The sequence below is a fragment of the Rattus rattus genome, chromosome 10, assembly GCF_011064425.1.
Source record: "Rattus rattus isolate New Zealand chromosome 10, Rrattus_CSIRO_v1, whole genome shotgun sequence".
Taxonomy (NCBI): domain Eukaryota; kingdom Metazoa; phylum Chordata; class Mammalia; order Rodentia; family Muridae; genus Rattus; species Rattus rattus.
The window spans coordinates 1,564,419-1,580,255 of NC_046163.1; the positions used below are offsets into that span (position 1 = coordinate 1,564,419).

The window sequence follows — 15,837 nt, forward strand, 5'->3', positions numbered from 1 at the left end:
CTAGATAGTGTAGTCTCACAAATAAACTTAAGTTACAAAGGATCTAAGAAAATGTTTTAGGGTCTAAGGAGATGTTTTAAGGATGGTAGGTGCAAGTTACAAAGGTTGGAGGACATGAAAGTTTACGTTGCAAGAAGGTTTCTAAGGTTGGTAGATGAAAGTTGGAGGGTATAGAAGGTACTTGATGAAGGTTGGGGGAAATTGTAAATTGGGGTTTTTAAGGTTGGTAGTTACAAGTTATGAAAGTTAGAGAGGGTGAACGCTTAAGATGATAATGATAAAGTGATTAAATACAAAACTCTGAACTCGCAAAGATAGAATACATAATAAAATACTTTCTCCTAAGTTGCCTACTACAAATGGTCTGGACATTGTAAATGTAATGATTACACCACAGATTTTATAATCATTTCATAATTGTTCCTGCCGTATGTTATCTATTATTGTAAGAGAACCTTCATACTTAGACGAAAGGGGGAAATGCAAGGAGTTGGCTGGTGCTGTTATGTACCCCCAAATTCTGGTTGCCCTCATGAGGAAATCTCAAGTATACCAGCTTTCATTATGCAAACCTTGCTCCCCAAGTTAATTGGAAAATAAAAGGCTAAATCCTGTGATTGGGTAATAGGTAGAGGGAGGCAGGCTTTCAGTTACCCGGCTGGGGGTCACAGATAGAGAGAGAGAAGAAGAAAAGAGACCAAGGGAGGAAGAGGCCACCATGAGAGGAGACGGACCATGAGCACATGGCCAGGAGAGACAGCAAGCAACAAGGTGCATGTTTCTTAGATATAAATCAGAATAGCTCCCAAACTTGCCCAATCTAGGCTTATGTCTTATAAACAAAATACCTGGAACGTGTTTCTATTATATGGGCTGCTAGAATCCATAACTCCTTTGCAGCCGTCCATGTCTGACATGAGCAAAGAGCTCCTGTGACTCATCTGCTGTGTGTATCAGCAGGTTCTTTCCTTTCATTCGGTTTAATGAATATAATACTCCACTTTGTTTCTCCCTTTCCTGTTTGTGGACATGGGTTATTTTAGCTGTTTGGCTGCTGTGAATGTAAGTTTCTATGACTATTCCTGGGTGAGTCTCCTTAAAGACTCGGTTTCGTCTTCCATGAATGAGCAGATGAGTGTGAAATTAGAATCATCGGTTAGCTGCAAGTTTAATTTTATTGTTAAAATCTTCTTTCTTTTTCTTTTTCTTCCTTCCTTTTTCGTTTTGCTTTGTTCTTGAGGCAGGGTTTTGTAGGGAGCCATTCTGAGCTATACAGTCACAAAGGATGTGGGGAGCGGGTGTGGCGGCAGTCCCAAGATGGCGCCCAGGACTACAGTTAAGTCTCATGACTAGCACCTGACTTCCTCACACACCTGAAACCAGCCACATCCATTGTGAGAGCTGCGCAGGCGCACCATGACGCAAAATCAGGCCATGTGCCTTGGACCTATGAACTGAGATTACGCAGTCTGGACTGAGGAGGTGGAGTTGAGGGAGGATATAAGGGAGTGTGCTCGGGGGCAGAGGGAGGAGGGAGAGAGAAGGGAAGAAAAGAGAGATTGCTGCTTGCATGCAGAAAGAAAGGTTCCTGAATAAACTGCTTTGAGAAGAACGTCGTGGTGTCGCTCCTTTCTGCAGGACGGAGATGAAAGCGACAGGGTTTCTCTGTGTAGCCCTGGCTGCTCTGAAACTCACTCCGTAGACCAGGCTGGCCTCAAATTCAGAGATCCACCTGCCTCTGCCTCCCAGGTGCTAGGATTAAAAGTGTGCAACACCACCCAGCCTAAAAATCGACTGTCTAAGGTAGTTATCTACCGTAGTTCCCACATGAGTGGGTGAGGCTTTGTTGTGTCACATGACCCCACGGCCGTTGGTCTGGAGTCTGTTGACTTGCTGGCATGCGAGCTGTAGAAAGGCAGAACTGTGATTTTTTTAATCCCTTTGCTGACGATTGGTGCTGAGGACTTTTATGGCTCTGGTATCCATTCATTTGCCTCCGTCTGTGAAGAGTCTACTCAAGTCTGTCTTCCACATTTGCACCAAGTCGTTAGCTTGTACTATTGAGCTTGAGAATGTTTTTGTGATCTATGCAGAAGTTCCTTTTCCAATATGTGTGCTGTGAATGCTCTCTGGCAGCCTGTGGATTTGCTTGTTGCTTTTCTTAGACGATCCTTTCCTAATGTGATGAAGAAATAAGACCTGGGGATGGAGCGATGGCTCAGTGGTGAAGAGCACCGGCTGCTCTCTCAGAGAACCTGAGTTTGATTCCCAGCAACCTCATGGGGACTCACAGCCATCTTTAACTGTAATCTCCGAGGACCCAATGCCTTCTTCTGACTTCCTTAGGCACCAGGCACTTTGACGGTGCACAGACAAAACACCCAAACACACAAAACAAAATCCATACATCTTTTCAAAAACTGACAAGGGTTTCCTTCTTTAGCACTTTGAAGTGTGCAGTTTTATACTGTCCGTGTATTCTCTTGCTTTATAACGGGCTCTAGACCCTTTTTGTGTGATACATTTTATTCCTCTCCCCCCAACAGGCTTTACTTTAGCCCAGGTTGGCCTTGGAGCACTCTTTGTCCTATAACTTGTGACAATTCTGCTGAGTCAGTCTCCTGGATACTGGAATTACATTGTGTGACACCATGGTCAGCTGTCTTCTTCTTTGTTGAGACAGACCTGTGTAGCTCTCGGGGATATGGTGTGATAATTTTATACATACACACGGTGTTTAATGATCAAGTTGGGTGATAAACACTTCCATCTCATTTTAGCCTTCGAGTTCTGCAACTTAACATAGATTGCTGTGTGTGTACCTACTGCGCTATAGAAAACCAGGGCTAGTTCTTCCTCTAAAAGTGTTTTGAGGTCCCTTAACTTTTCTATTTCTTAGCCTCTGGTGACCATTTTTCTTCTATATTTAAAATTTTGTGTTTAGAGTAGTACATGTTTATGGGCATGTTTGTGTATATATACTTATGCACAGAAATGCATATGTGTATCTGTGTGGAGGCCAGAGGTTGACATTTGCTCTCCCCCTCTTTCTGTCTGTCTCTCTCTGTGTGTCTCTGTCTGTCTCTCTCAGTCTCTCTGTCTCTGTATCTCTCTCTCCACTGAACCCTGGAGCTTACCAACTGGCCATGGCTGGCCAGCAAGCCCCAGAGATCCTCCTGTCTCTGCCCTGACATCACTGGGGTTTGAGCTCTGGCTGATATACCTGGGGATTTGAACTCAGGTCCTCTTGCTTGTGCGACAGGCACTTTGTCAATGGAGCTTCTCAGCCACACCAATGTCTTCCTATGAAATTAGCCTTTGGCTCCTACAAGCAAGTGAGAAGGGAGAACGTATGCATTTGTCTTTGTGCATCTGGATTATTTGACATAATGCCGTAGCCTCCAGCTCTATTCGCACTGCTACAAATGACATTTTAACTCTTTTCTGGATGAGTAACATTTTGTTGTGTGGAACTCTCTCTTGAAATACCGGGAATCTATCCCACTAAACACAATTCCCTGTCAGAGTTCCTCTCAGTTTTTTCATTAGATGCTTTTATAAATGATTTATTTATTTATTTTAGCATCTTTTATTTTTTGAGGTTAAAATATAATTATATCATTTCCCCCCTTCCCTGTCCTCCTTCCAGCCCTTGCTCTCTCTCAGATCGATGACCTCATGTGAGTAACTTAGATACTTAAGACGGTCAATATTGTCCCCGCACACCGGTGAGGGGTTATCTAGATCAGGCTAATTAAAGCGGGAAGAGCCTAAGATTGAATGACACCACGCCCTGAGCCTGGGTCCTGACTACATACAAAGGAGAGAGTGTGAGCAGAGCCCTAACATTCATTTCTCTGCTTTCTGACGACAGCCAGGATGTGACCAGCTGCCTGAAATCCCTGTCACCACGACATACAATGCATTGTACTTCCAAACCATAAGTCAAACCCTTCCTCCCTTCAGATGCTTTTGTCAGGGTATTTTAACCTAGCAACAGGAAAAGCAGCTAAGACAGTATTCCACATAGTTGGAATTGGAGTGTTTGTCAGTGTCTGGTTGATGTCCCAGTGTCCTCCTGGTTCCTGTCGTGGCGTGTGACAAGATCGCTTTCCTCTTTGAGGATCTTAAAACCTCCATTCTGTGTAGATGTCAAGTCTACCCGTTCAGCTGCTGCTTCCCTGTCTTGCCTAGTGAAGCGGATGTGATAAGATGATCAGGCAATTGTTCTTTGACATCCGCCTTCAACCCTGCGAGCTGTCACCAGAAGTGTGATCGCCGGATCACAGGACGATCTTGTCGAGAAATCTGTGCGTCTACTGTATAATTGAACCATTTTGCCTCTCCATAGACACTGCGTAAGGTTCCGACTTTCCCATGTCCTCATTGTTTTCTGTTCCCTTAAAAATATTTTCTTGAAAACTTCACCCCATCCAGCACCACATTCTAACGGTAGCTGGCCTTGCATGGCGGCTTTGATTTGCATCTCTCTGTTAATCGATGATACTGCTGATCTCTTCCTCATCCAGAAACATCTACTCCTATCCTCTGGTGAGGGGGAAGGGGGTGTGGAGAGGACAGGGAAATCAATCAGGACTACAATTTGTGATCACCTCATTTGAGCAACAGTAGCTGTTGACACGAAGACAAAAAATAACAAGGACCTGGTGTGAGGCGCCCTGCATCTTACTGGTGTGACTGTAGGCTGCAGCGGTCAGTCGGGAAAGGACTGGAGTCCCCGAAATTAAAATAGTTACTGTGCGTTCCAAATAAGGCCAGAACTCATAGAGGCATCTATTTCTATGATGACTGCAGCTCTGTTCACAATGGCCTCAGCATGACTTTGACCTCAGCATGGCAGAACATGACCCCGGGGTCGTAATCCTCCTGTCTTCCAAGTGCTAGAGGTACAGCTGGGGGCACCGCGCTCAGATTTCTTTTGTTCACTTTAAACGGGGTTATTTGTCGTTATCGTTGGCTTGTAGAAGCTTCTTTTACATCATGAATTTTGGGCCTTTATCTATCTAATCTATAAGCATTTTCTACCAAAATGTTGAGCTTTCTCAAGCCCTTTGTGGGAATATGATCTCTCTGGGCTTGGGAATTTAATCTAATTGAGAATGTTGACACGTTTCTGCTTAGGAATTACCTAGCTCAGTAAGACTGCGGCAGCGCTGGTGCTGGGGTAAACTGGTGCTGGAGCGCCACCTAGTGTGCACCACGGGTGACCCACACTGAGGCTTGGGATCTGTCAGGCAGCAGGTCCAGATGCCACCGAAGTCCTTTGGCAGTACTCCTCTGCATCAGAATGTTGGTTATTTGTTCTCTTTCCCCTCAGCCTGGAGGAAGTGGGAGTTTGAAATTTCCTCCCAACTGCTCTGCACATGGTGAAGGATGAGTATGATTCAAGTGGAGAAAACTACAGAAATTTCTACCAGATTTCAATATGGCGGGCTTCACAATGACCAGGGGAGACAAAAAGCTCTCAATTGGTTTCTAGATTTTTCTAGGGCCAGTTGATCTCTGAATTATTACATTTATGCCTCCATAAGGAGGGAAGATCCAGGGCTTGCTCTTCCATTATTTTGCAGACACCATTTCCCTCTCTCGGGTGAGTCTTCTGATGAGGAACAGCCTGTGGCATCAGCGAAGACATGTTTAGTTTTAATAAACATTTATTAAGAGCCTTTTAATAAATCCCATTAGTCAACTAAAGTAAATTAGAAGAGATCCTTTATGGTTTATGGAATGGCGAGAATGAGAATGGCCCTACAGGCTCATCTGTTTGAGTACTTGGCCTCCAGTTGGTGGAACTGTTTGGGAAGGATTGGGAGGTGTGTCTCTGGGGATGGGCTTTGAAGTTTCAAAAGAGCCAGTGTCTCTCTCTGCCTGGAGTGTATGTCTCAATAAGCTGACACTTGGCTATTGGTCCAGTGCCATGCTTGCTTGATGCCACACTCCCCACCATGGTGGTTATGCACTCCAGCCCTCCGATAATGGGAAGCCCTAAATAGACCCTTTCTTCTGTAAGTTGTCTTGGTTGTGGTGTCTTTTTGCAGTGATAGAGGAGTAACTGAGACAGTTTGTGTTTCCTGTCCTGTCTAGGACCACGTGAATGTGGATCCGTCTCGGAACCCTCGAATTGTCTTTTTGGTAGAGCCTCGCTGAGCTGCCCAGGCAACCTGGGGTTAGACCTGCCTTCTTCAGCTCCTCAGTGCCTGGGTCACAGACTCACATCACCAGGCTTCGCCGCATGTTGTCTCGATTAATGTAAATTTACAGAAAATTTGAAGTGAGGTAGTGTGAATCTTCTAACTCCTCTCTTCTGCCTTCAACAAGTATCTCTGGCTATAGTTATCCACATCATTCTGGGGGAAAGTTGGTGTATAGAGTTCTCTGGTGAATAGATCTTGCATTCAACCCTCGTTTCCTCAAGCCCTTTTAACAAAGGTCTATAATCTCTCAGCACAAAGAGACTGCACACATTTGGTCTTCTTTACCATTATTACATGGTTTTCTTATATAAGTGGCAATTAAGGTTTCACTTTTCTCGTGTTTCTTGTCAGCATGAAAAACCGTGGCAGGGATTGGCAGTACATACTCATCAATCCACTGCAAGGCCCTGAGCGAAACATGGACAAATGAATCAAATAGAAGTACCGCCATCTCTACAGATCAAGGCTGCGTCTTTTTAAATTCGCTTATCGATTGAAGTAGCTCTTCCAGAAGACCCTCGAATTTTCTACATATACAACCATGACATCTTCAAATAAAGAGCTGACTTTTTATTTCTCAATCTCTGTAACTTTGATTTATTTTATTTCCTATTATATTGACCACAAATCACATGCAATATTTAATGATAGGCACGGTGAGCACCCTCACCCAAGTGGGGTGTTTGTGTGTGTGCATACGTGTGTGTCTATGTGTATGTGTGTGTGCATGCATGTGTATCTATGTGTGTGTATTAGCATGTTGTTGTATGTATATTTATGTATGTGTTTGTATTAGTGTGTGTGTTTCTGTGTTAGTGTATCTGTGTATGTCTATGTGCCTATGTGTGTGTGCCTTAAACATGTTTCAGCTGGTCTGGAGAGATAGCTCAGTGGTTAAGAGCACTGACTGCTCTTCCAGAGGTCCTGAGTTCAATTCCCAGTGATCGCATGGTGCCTCACAAGCATCGCAATGGGATCCGATGTCCTCTTCTGGTGTGTCTGAAGACAGCTACAGTGTATACATATAAATAAAATAAATTTAAAAATGTTTCATGCTGAAACATTTCCTTCTATTGTTGGCAAGCTAAAAGGTATAAATAAAATGTTAAATGTCACATTTATAGTTATAAATGAATGTTAAATTCTGCCTCTACATAATTTTTCCATTTTTATATTTCTGTTACATGATGACTTACATTTTTAAAAATTTTTAGCTAACCTCCCTGGGCATGAGTTACTTTTCCTTTTATTGAATTTACTTTGATACTACTTGGTTGAAAATACTGGGTCTGTAGTTACAAGGGGTGTTGACGTCTTCCTTTCTTTTGATGGTATTTGTACTTCACTATTTAGACAAAGTCGATAGCCCAGGCTAGACTTGAAATCACTATGTAGTTCAGGCTGGTTTCAAACCCACAGCAATGCTAGCAATCTGAGTGCTAGCATTGTAGAAAGGCTGTGGATACATGCAGAAACACCACAGCATCTCTGACTGGGATGTTGGGGCTGGACTGGGCTTGTGAGTTGAGGTGGGATGTGCCGGGCCTGGCATGGTGCCACATTCCTTTCACTTCACTACTCTGAAGGCAGAGTCTGACAGATTTCTATGAGTTCCAGGCCAGCCTTGGCTACATGGAAAGTTCCGGGCTAGCCTGGGCTTCATAGTGAGACCCTGTCTCCAAAAAAGAAGGAAATGGTGTGAGGTTGGAAGTGTTTCTTCCTTTTTTTTTTTTGGAGCTGGGGACCGAACTCAGGGCCTTGCGCTTGCTAGGCAAGTGCTCTACCACTGAGCTAAATCCCCAACCCTGGAAGTGTTTCTTAAAGAGTTTATGTAATGTTGACCTTTTAAATCTATTTTTCAAATCTTTGATCCAGTTCACTGCTGAAGGCTTTCATGTTCTCTATGGTGAGTTGATGCTTTTCGTCCCCCATCCCTGTAAGGTTTTTAAATGTTTATTTTTAAAATGTTAAGATAGTCAGGGGTGGAAACGTGGCTCGGTTGGTAATGTCTGGCACGCATGAAGCCCTAGATTTGATCCCTGAAACCATATAAAACAGGCCTGGTGATTGACATCTCTAGTCCCTCCCAGGCAGATCAAGAGTTCAAGATCAGATTCAGCCTTAGTTCTTAGCACAAAGTGGGTTGCAGTTAGCCTGGGATACCTGAGACCACACTGCAAAATAAAAATGAATCTATTCTGACTTTTCCTGTTTCGGTATATTGCTTTCAAGGCCATTTTCAGTTTTGCTGAAACAGTTGAAACGTAGGACAGGAAATACATTCCTCTAGAAGGGCATATCCCTTTGGTCTCCATCTGGGTGCTGGGGTGTTGGACTAAGTCTGTCTCTGTCAGGGTGCTGAATGCTGGACTGAGTCTGTCTCCATCAGGGTGCTGAGTGCTGGACTAAGTCTATCTCTATCAGGGTGCTGGGGTGTTGGACTGAGTCTATCTCTGTCAGGGTGCTGGGTGCTGGACTGAGTCTGTCTCCATCAGGGTGCTGAGTGCTGGACTAAGTCTGTCTCTTTCAGGGTGCTGGGGTGTTGGACTGAGTCTATCTCTGTCAGGATGCTGGGTGCTGGACTGAGTCTGTCTCTCTCAGGGTGCTGAGTGCTGGAGTAAGTCTGTCTCTATCAGGATGCTGGGGTGCTGGACTGAGTCTGTCTCTGTCAGGGTGCTGGGTGCTGGACTGAGTCCTTTCCAGGCTTAACTGAGCTGAGTCTGGACTTAGTGCTCATGACTCAGTTCAAATCCATCTGAGGATCGGATGAAGACCTCTCCTTCAGCGGTTACTGGTAGAGTCTAGCACTCCTGTGTGCTCTGTGTTCCAACTGGTACCTTTTTGAGCTGAGAGTGCAGGTCACTTGACTTCAAAAACCAGCTGCAAGATCCTGGATCTTTGGGGAGAGTTCCTTGCTCTGCAGTGTTTAGACCCCAACCTTCTGGGGCTCTCTCCACCCAGACCCTCTTCCCCTGCTGTGAGCAGTTGACTGAGTTCTCATTCTTGTTCCCCAACAGTAGCCCTGCAGAGTTCTCTTGCCTCTCCTGACCCTTAACCTTTGCCCCTCAGCCATCACCCTGCAGGGCACCCCAGGGAGAGCTTCAGTGAACCCATCAAGACTCCCCGTGTGCCAGGCTCCCTGAGATTCTGCTCCAGCACACCAGCCCACGCAAGCTTCTCTTATTAGTGGAGCCCCCCTTTCCCTCAGGAGAAGCCGCTGCAAGGCTTGTCACTCCCGGAAACATTACTTTGCATTTGTTTGTTTTGGTCTGCCTGAAGGGATTTTCAAAACTACGTTTTTTTTTTTTAATAGGTGTTCCTGGCAGCAGGAGACATTATAGTGGAAGCACAGGATTCTCTGCCTCCTGAGTGGGAGCAGACACCCCCAGTTGTTATTTCCTTGTGTTCAAGGCTTGTGCTTGCAGGTCTGCTTGTTGGAATAATGGGTGCCTAGGATGATGTCATTGGCTCCCGGAGAAAACAGTTGTTTGCGTATTTGAGGCCTAGCAAACCTAAGTGCCCGAGATCTGGATAACTGCAAATCCGAGTTCAGTAACTGAGGTTCTGATGGCTTGAACTGGGCCCACTGGGTACAAGGAGAAGAAAACCTGACCTTGAGCACAGCACCTGTGCTGGCTGTACCTGCGACAGGTGTGACCCTCTCTGCCATTTCAGGTTCTGTCTTTTATGCACTGGTCCTGTGGGGCCATCCAAACAAACGTCCTACCTCTCAGTTCCCTTTGCCTTGGTATCTGTGGCCAGGGTCAAAGTGGCCCAGGCACCTGGCTCACCCGTCACCACATCCATTTTCTTACGATCTTGGCCCATCGTCTCATATGACGTTGTTAGTAATCACACGCTTCCAAGCAGGTGGCAATCTTTGTCTGGTTCATCTAGCTGTCCCTAGTAGGGAGTATGTCCAGACCCCCAAATGCTATGTCAGGAACTGCCACCTCTCATTTATTCTTTGTTTCTGCAATCTTTTACAAGTGGCATTTTAAAGTTTATCCCCCCATTACACCTTCAGTGGATTGCGATTTCAGCTTCTAAGATCATAACGTATTTCACATTACCCCGTGTAGCCTGGTGCCCCTCTCCACTCTGCCCGCTGCTGTCTGTGCCACCTTAGAGTGTCCTCTGTCTGCTCAGGCTCGACCCAGCCTGCCTAACTCAGTGAGCTTTGCCTGAACCTGATTCAGAGCCCAGGAGAAAACACATTTTCATGTATGTGGAGCCCTCTGCTGGTGCAGGAGGGATGGCTCATGCCTGAAACCGCCATAGAAGAACTAAAGCACTAAGTCTGTTCACCTCTGACAAACTTGCCAGATTCCCACTTCTTAACGCCACAGACTGAAGGCTCCCAGTCTCTGTGCCGGCGCCGAGTCCTCCTCACACGCCAGGCACTGGGCGAATCTCATCCGTATTATATCTCACAGGCTGGAGGTGTAGCCCAAAGGTAGACCATAGGCTTAGTAGGTGCAAACCCTGGGTTACATTCTCATCGCTTGACTTCACACACACACACACGCACACACACACACACACACACACACACACACACACACGCACACATGTACATACACACACAGACACAGAGAGAAAGAGACAAAGACAGAGACAGAGAGAGACAGAGACAAAGAGAGACAGACACAGACAGACAGACAAAAGACAGACAGAGACACAGAGAGAAAGAGAACCATTTATCCCTCACAGCCCCAAACCATGACAGATACGAGCATATGAGACCCACTGAGGAATAACTCTTAGAAGAAAGACATGGGACAAGGCTGGGAGGAGGCTCAGCGCATGAAGTGCTGGTTTCCAGATTCCCAGACCCTTGTAAAGGCAAAGTGTGTGTGTGGTGACCCACCCGTGATCTCAATGCTCAGGGGACAGGGAATCCCCAGAACACGCTGCTGGTCTGAGTGTTTGGGAAGAGACCTGCTTCAGAGTGACAGAAGACCCACCCCTTTAATCCTAGCACTTGGAAGGCAGAGGCAGGTGAGGTGGATCTGATTTGGAGTTTGAGGCCAGCCTGGTCTACAGAGAGAGTTCCAGGACAGACAGCCCTGCACAGTGAAACCCTGGCTCAAACAAAACAAAATAAAACAAAAACAAAAACAAAAACAGCGTGAGGGGGGAGGGGAGGGGGAGGAGAGGACAAGGGGGAGGGGAAGGAGGGGAGGGAAAAAGGGGAGGGAGGGAGAGAGCAGAGAAGAGAGAGGACAACATCATTCTTGATCCTCCACAAATGCATGTGCCACACATGCTCACACACACGCACGCCACATACATGAAAGGAAGGAAAGGAAGAAGGCAGAAAGGTACAAAGGAGCAGAATGGGACTCTGGAAGGAGCCAAGCAGGAAGTTCGGCTCAGCTCTGCCAGAGTTGGCCCATCCCAAGGAAGCTTGAAGCAGCCTGCAGTAGTCATGGGTTATCCTGAGGCAGAGATTGCTCACCCCGTGTGAGGTTCAGGCTCCCAGGCAAGAGAGCACGTGTGTGTGGGGAGGAGGGTCCTCGGGGAGCAGGGGTAACTGAAGTGTGAGCAGTGGGGCCTTGCAGCGGGAAGAAAAAGAGCACTGTGGCCAAGAAGGGGGCCTGGTGTGCAAATGCTACCCCCATCAACACGGTTCAACAGCATCAACCACAGTGCTTGGGAGGCGTGGTCTTCCACATGCTTAGGCACTCCACAGACTGCCAGTGTTTTATGGCCTCCAATGGCCCAGAATCTTGTCAGGTGGAGATCGCAACTGAGTCTTATGAACAAGGAGAGTGAGTATGCAAAGGCTGGTCTTGAACTCTTCGTTCCCTTCTCTCAGCTCTCTGCTCCAGTTGCTAATATTCCCCCAGGAAGTGGTGCCTACCTCTATTTTAAGCTTCCGATTTAGGCTTCTCAGGATGCTGCCCCCCTGGAGTCAGAGCCTCTCCCTCCCGTTTCAATCCCTCTGACATCAGGAGTCGGTCACGGCTACCCCAGCTGCTCTTGTAGCTAGCTGGAGACTAGTCATTTGTTGCCCAACTTGGCCTGGGTATTGAGTTTTCCCTGCCCTCTCTCCATGTTCCCTTACAGGTAAGACCAGATGCAGGATTCTTGGTCCCACAGCATTGGCAGACACAGTGGCCAATTACCGTGGAGTTCTACTGGCGTCTCCCTGCTCTCTGTCAAGTCTTTGCTTCATGCTTCTTTACGATTTATTTTAGTGTGTGTGTGTGTGTGTGTGTGTGAGTGTGTGTGTGTGTGCATGTGTGTGTGCGTGTGTGTGCGTGCGTGCATGTGTGTGTATGAGTGTGTATGAGTGTGTGTGTGTATGTGAGTGTGTATGTGTGTGTGAGTGTGTGTGTGTGTGTGTGTGTGTGCATGTGTGTGTGTATGTGTGTGTGTGTGTGCGTGTGTGTGTGTGTGTGTGTGTGTGTGTGTGTGTGAGTGTGTGTGTGTGTGTGTGTGTGTGTGTGTGTGTGTGTGTGTGTGTGTGTGTGTGTGTGTGTGTGTGTGTGTGTGTGTGTGTGTGTGTGTATGTGTGTGTGTGAGTGTGATGTGTGTGTGTGTGTGTGTGTGTGTGTGTGTGTGTGTGTGTGTGTGTGTGTGTGTGTGTGTGTGTGTGTGTGTGTTTGTGTGTGTGTGTGTGTGTGAGTGTGTGTGAGTGTGTGTGCGTGTGTGTGTGTGTGCGTGTGTGTGTGTGTGTGCACATGTGTGCACGTGACTGTAGAGACCAGAAAAGGGCACCGGACAACCTGGAGCTAGAGTTCCATGCATCTATGGGCTGCCTGTTGTGGCTGCTGTGAGCTGCACTCTGCTCCTTTACATGACCCGCAAACATGTCACTCTTTAACTGCTGAGCCATCTCCAGCCCCAAGAATTTAAAAACAAACAAGCACGTTAATGGTTAAAATGGAGCCTCTTTCTCTGCATGCCTGGGTATTGGTTATGGGGGGAGTGGGGTCAAAGCTGTTTCCTGGTTCCTGACAGCCCCACGGTGGCACAGATGGAGGGCTTGGGTGTGCTGCCTGTGGGCAGGAGGAAGTTCCAGGGAATGGCCTCTTGCCAGGGCTGCTGTGCACACACGGCCTCTTCTCCATGGTGTGGTTCCCTAGCTCATCCAGCACAGTACAGGTCTTGATCCTTGCATGTGACCCTCAATTCTAAACCCATGAGCCCCCGAGACCCTGGCGATAGGTTGTCTGGGGTGAATCAGAGATCTATCAGGCACACAAATGGAAGCTCTGGCCACAGCGGTTACACACTTATTTTAATTGTCATTTTAGGACACACGTCTACTATTTTGCTTGTTTGTTTGTGTCTTAGTTAGGGTTTCCATTGCTGTGAAGAGACACCATGACGAGGGCAACCCTTACAAAGGCAAACATTTAACTGGGGCCGGCATACCATTATCATCATGGTGGGGAGCATGGCAGCATCCAGGCTGGCATGGTGATGGAGAAGGAGCTGAGAGTTCTACATCTTGTTCCAGCTGCAGCCAGGAAAGGACTGGCATCCTCAGGCAGCTTGGAGGAGGGTCTCGAAGCTCACCCCCACAGTGACACACTTCCTCCAACAAGGCCACACCTCCTAATAGTGCCACTCCTTGGGCCATGCATTTTGAAACCACCACATTCCACGCCCTGCCCCCCCCCCATAGACTTGTTCAAACACATCAGTCTATGAGGACCATACCCAGCCATCCCATAATGCAAAATACATCCCATCCAACTTCAAAAGTCCCCAAAGTCTATAGCGGTCTGCACAGTGCTAACTATCACAGATCAACAGCAAACATAAAAATAAGCTCACCTTGCTGGACGTCACCACTCTCTTCCTCTGTTCACCTCCTCAAACACAGGACTTAGCTACACCGCACTTCCTCGTGCCCTCTTATTACTTGAACCACACATTTTTTTTTCCTTTCTAAGCTAGCTATACTTGATCAAAACACTCTTCATGAGCGTAAACCAGAGGACACAGTCTATGCTGGACTTTTCTGAGGCTTCTTTCGTCAATACAATGAATGGGAGTCTCTTCCCCTTAGCCTGCGCTTCAGGAAGACTCTTCAGACAAGGGCAAAAAGCAGACACATTCTTCACCACAACTTCATAAAAACGATCTCCAAGCAACGTACCCAAATTCCTCTCCTCTGAAACTCCTTGAGCAAGGCCTGCACAGTTCATATCACTCTCCAAACAAAAGCACGGTCAGGCCTATCACAGCAATACCCCAGTCTCTGGTATTCCATTGCTGTGAGGAGACACCACGACCAAAGTAACTCTTATAAAAGCAAACATTTTTAATTGGCGCTGGCTTACTGTTTCAGAGGCTCAGTCCATTATCATCATGGTGGGGAGCATGGCAGCATCCAGGCCGACTTGGTGGAGAAGTTGCTGAGAGCTCTACAACTTGTTCCAACTGCAGCCAGGAGAGCCTGGCATCCTCAAGTTTCTAGGAGGAGGATCCTAACGCCCGTCCCTACAGTGACTCACACCTCCTAATAATGCCACTCCCTGGATCAATCCATATCACCAAAGTTTGACTTTGTTTTCCTGAGACAAGGGTTCTCTGTGTAGCCTTGGCTATCCTCGAACTCTATCAGGAAGACCTTGAACTCACAGAGATTTTCCTCCCTCTGCATCCTCAGTGCTGGGTTTAAAGAAAGGCCTGTGTCACCACCACCACCCAGACTTTTTTAAAAATTAATTTATTTTTATTTTGTGGGCATTTTTTTTTACCTGCCTGCTTGTCTGAAGATGTCGGATCCTCTGGATCTGGAGTTACAGACAATTGTGAGCTGACATGTGGGTGCTGGCAATTAAACCCGGACCCTCTGGAAGAACAAACATTGCTCTTAACTGCTGAGCTAACTCTCCAGTCCCTAACTGCTCCTAATTTTTAAGCTTGCTATAAACAGTATGTTGCTACATTTTTAGCAGCTCCATCCAGTTCATGGTTACCACATCTCTTGACTACAGCAAGAGGCCAGGCAAGGTGGCTGACAGACATCAACTAGGCGTGTGTGGGCACACACTATTGTTTGCTCAAGAAGAGAAGGACCCAGCGTCACAATAGTTGCCATCCTTAAGCAGAGGCAGCTGTAATGTTCCTCTTCCAATAGCTGAGGAAGGTCCAGAGGAACACAGAGGGACTCGAGCTCACATACTATGGTAGAGGAGTGTGGGCATAAGGACCCTTAGTCTCAAATCCCAAAACCCCACTCTCAGGGAGGAACAGATAGAAACAGAGCAAGAGAACACGCGCGCGGGCGCACACGCACACATGATAGCAGCGAGGTAGTTTTAGACTGGTTCTTGACTTCATGCCCATGTGACCAACCCATCTCAAAACAAAACAAAACAAGCCCTACCAGTTCAAAAACAAAACAAAACAAAAACTCAAACAAACTAACTTAAAAAGAAACCGCGCTGACATATTCATTTGCTGCTAATTGGACAAACCGAGTCACATGACCATACCTAAGCGGATGGGAGTCTGGGAAATGTAGTCCTCGAGGTGTTTTGGGGGTTGGGGGAGTGTGGGATGCTTGGAGACGCGTGTATCTTACCATGCGCAGGCTGTGTTAACTGGAGCCTCAGAAGCACAGTAGCTGAGTCTGGAATATCCATACGCAGTACCC

The 15,837-nt window shown here is 46.8% G+C and overlaps 1 protein-coding gene across 1 annotated transcript in view; it reads right to left on the minus strand.

Annotated features, from left to right (window-relative positions):
• Chit1 (chitinase 1) overlaps positions 1-14,619 on the minus strand; it is a 47,870-nt gene extending 33,251 nt beyond the window's left edge. The window contains exon 1 of the mRNA XM_032915046.1: positions 14,516-14,619. The gene's annotated coding sequence lies outside the window, so the exon portion shown is untranslated. The remainder of the gene's footprint in view (positions 1-14,515) is intronic.
• Positions 14,620-15,837: the final 1,218 nt, after the last annotated feature.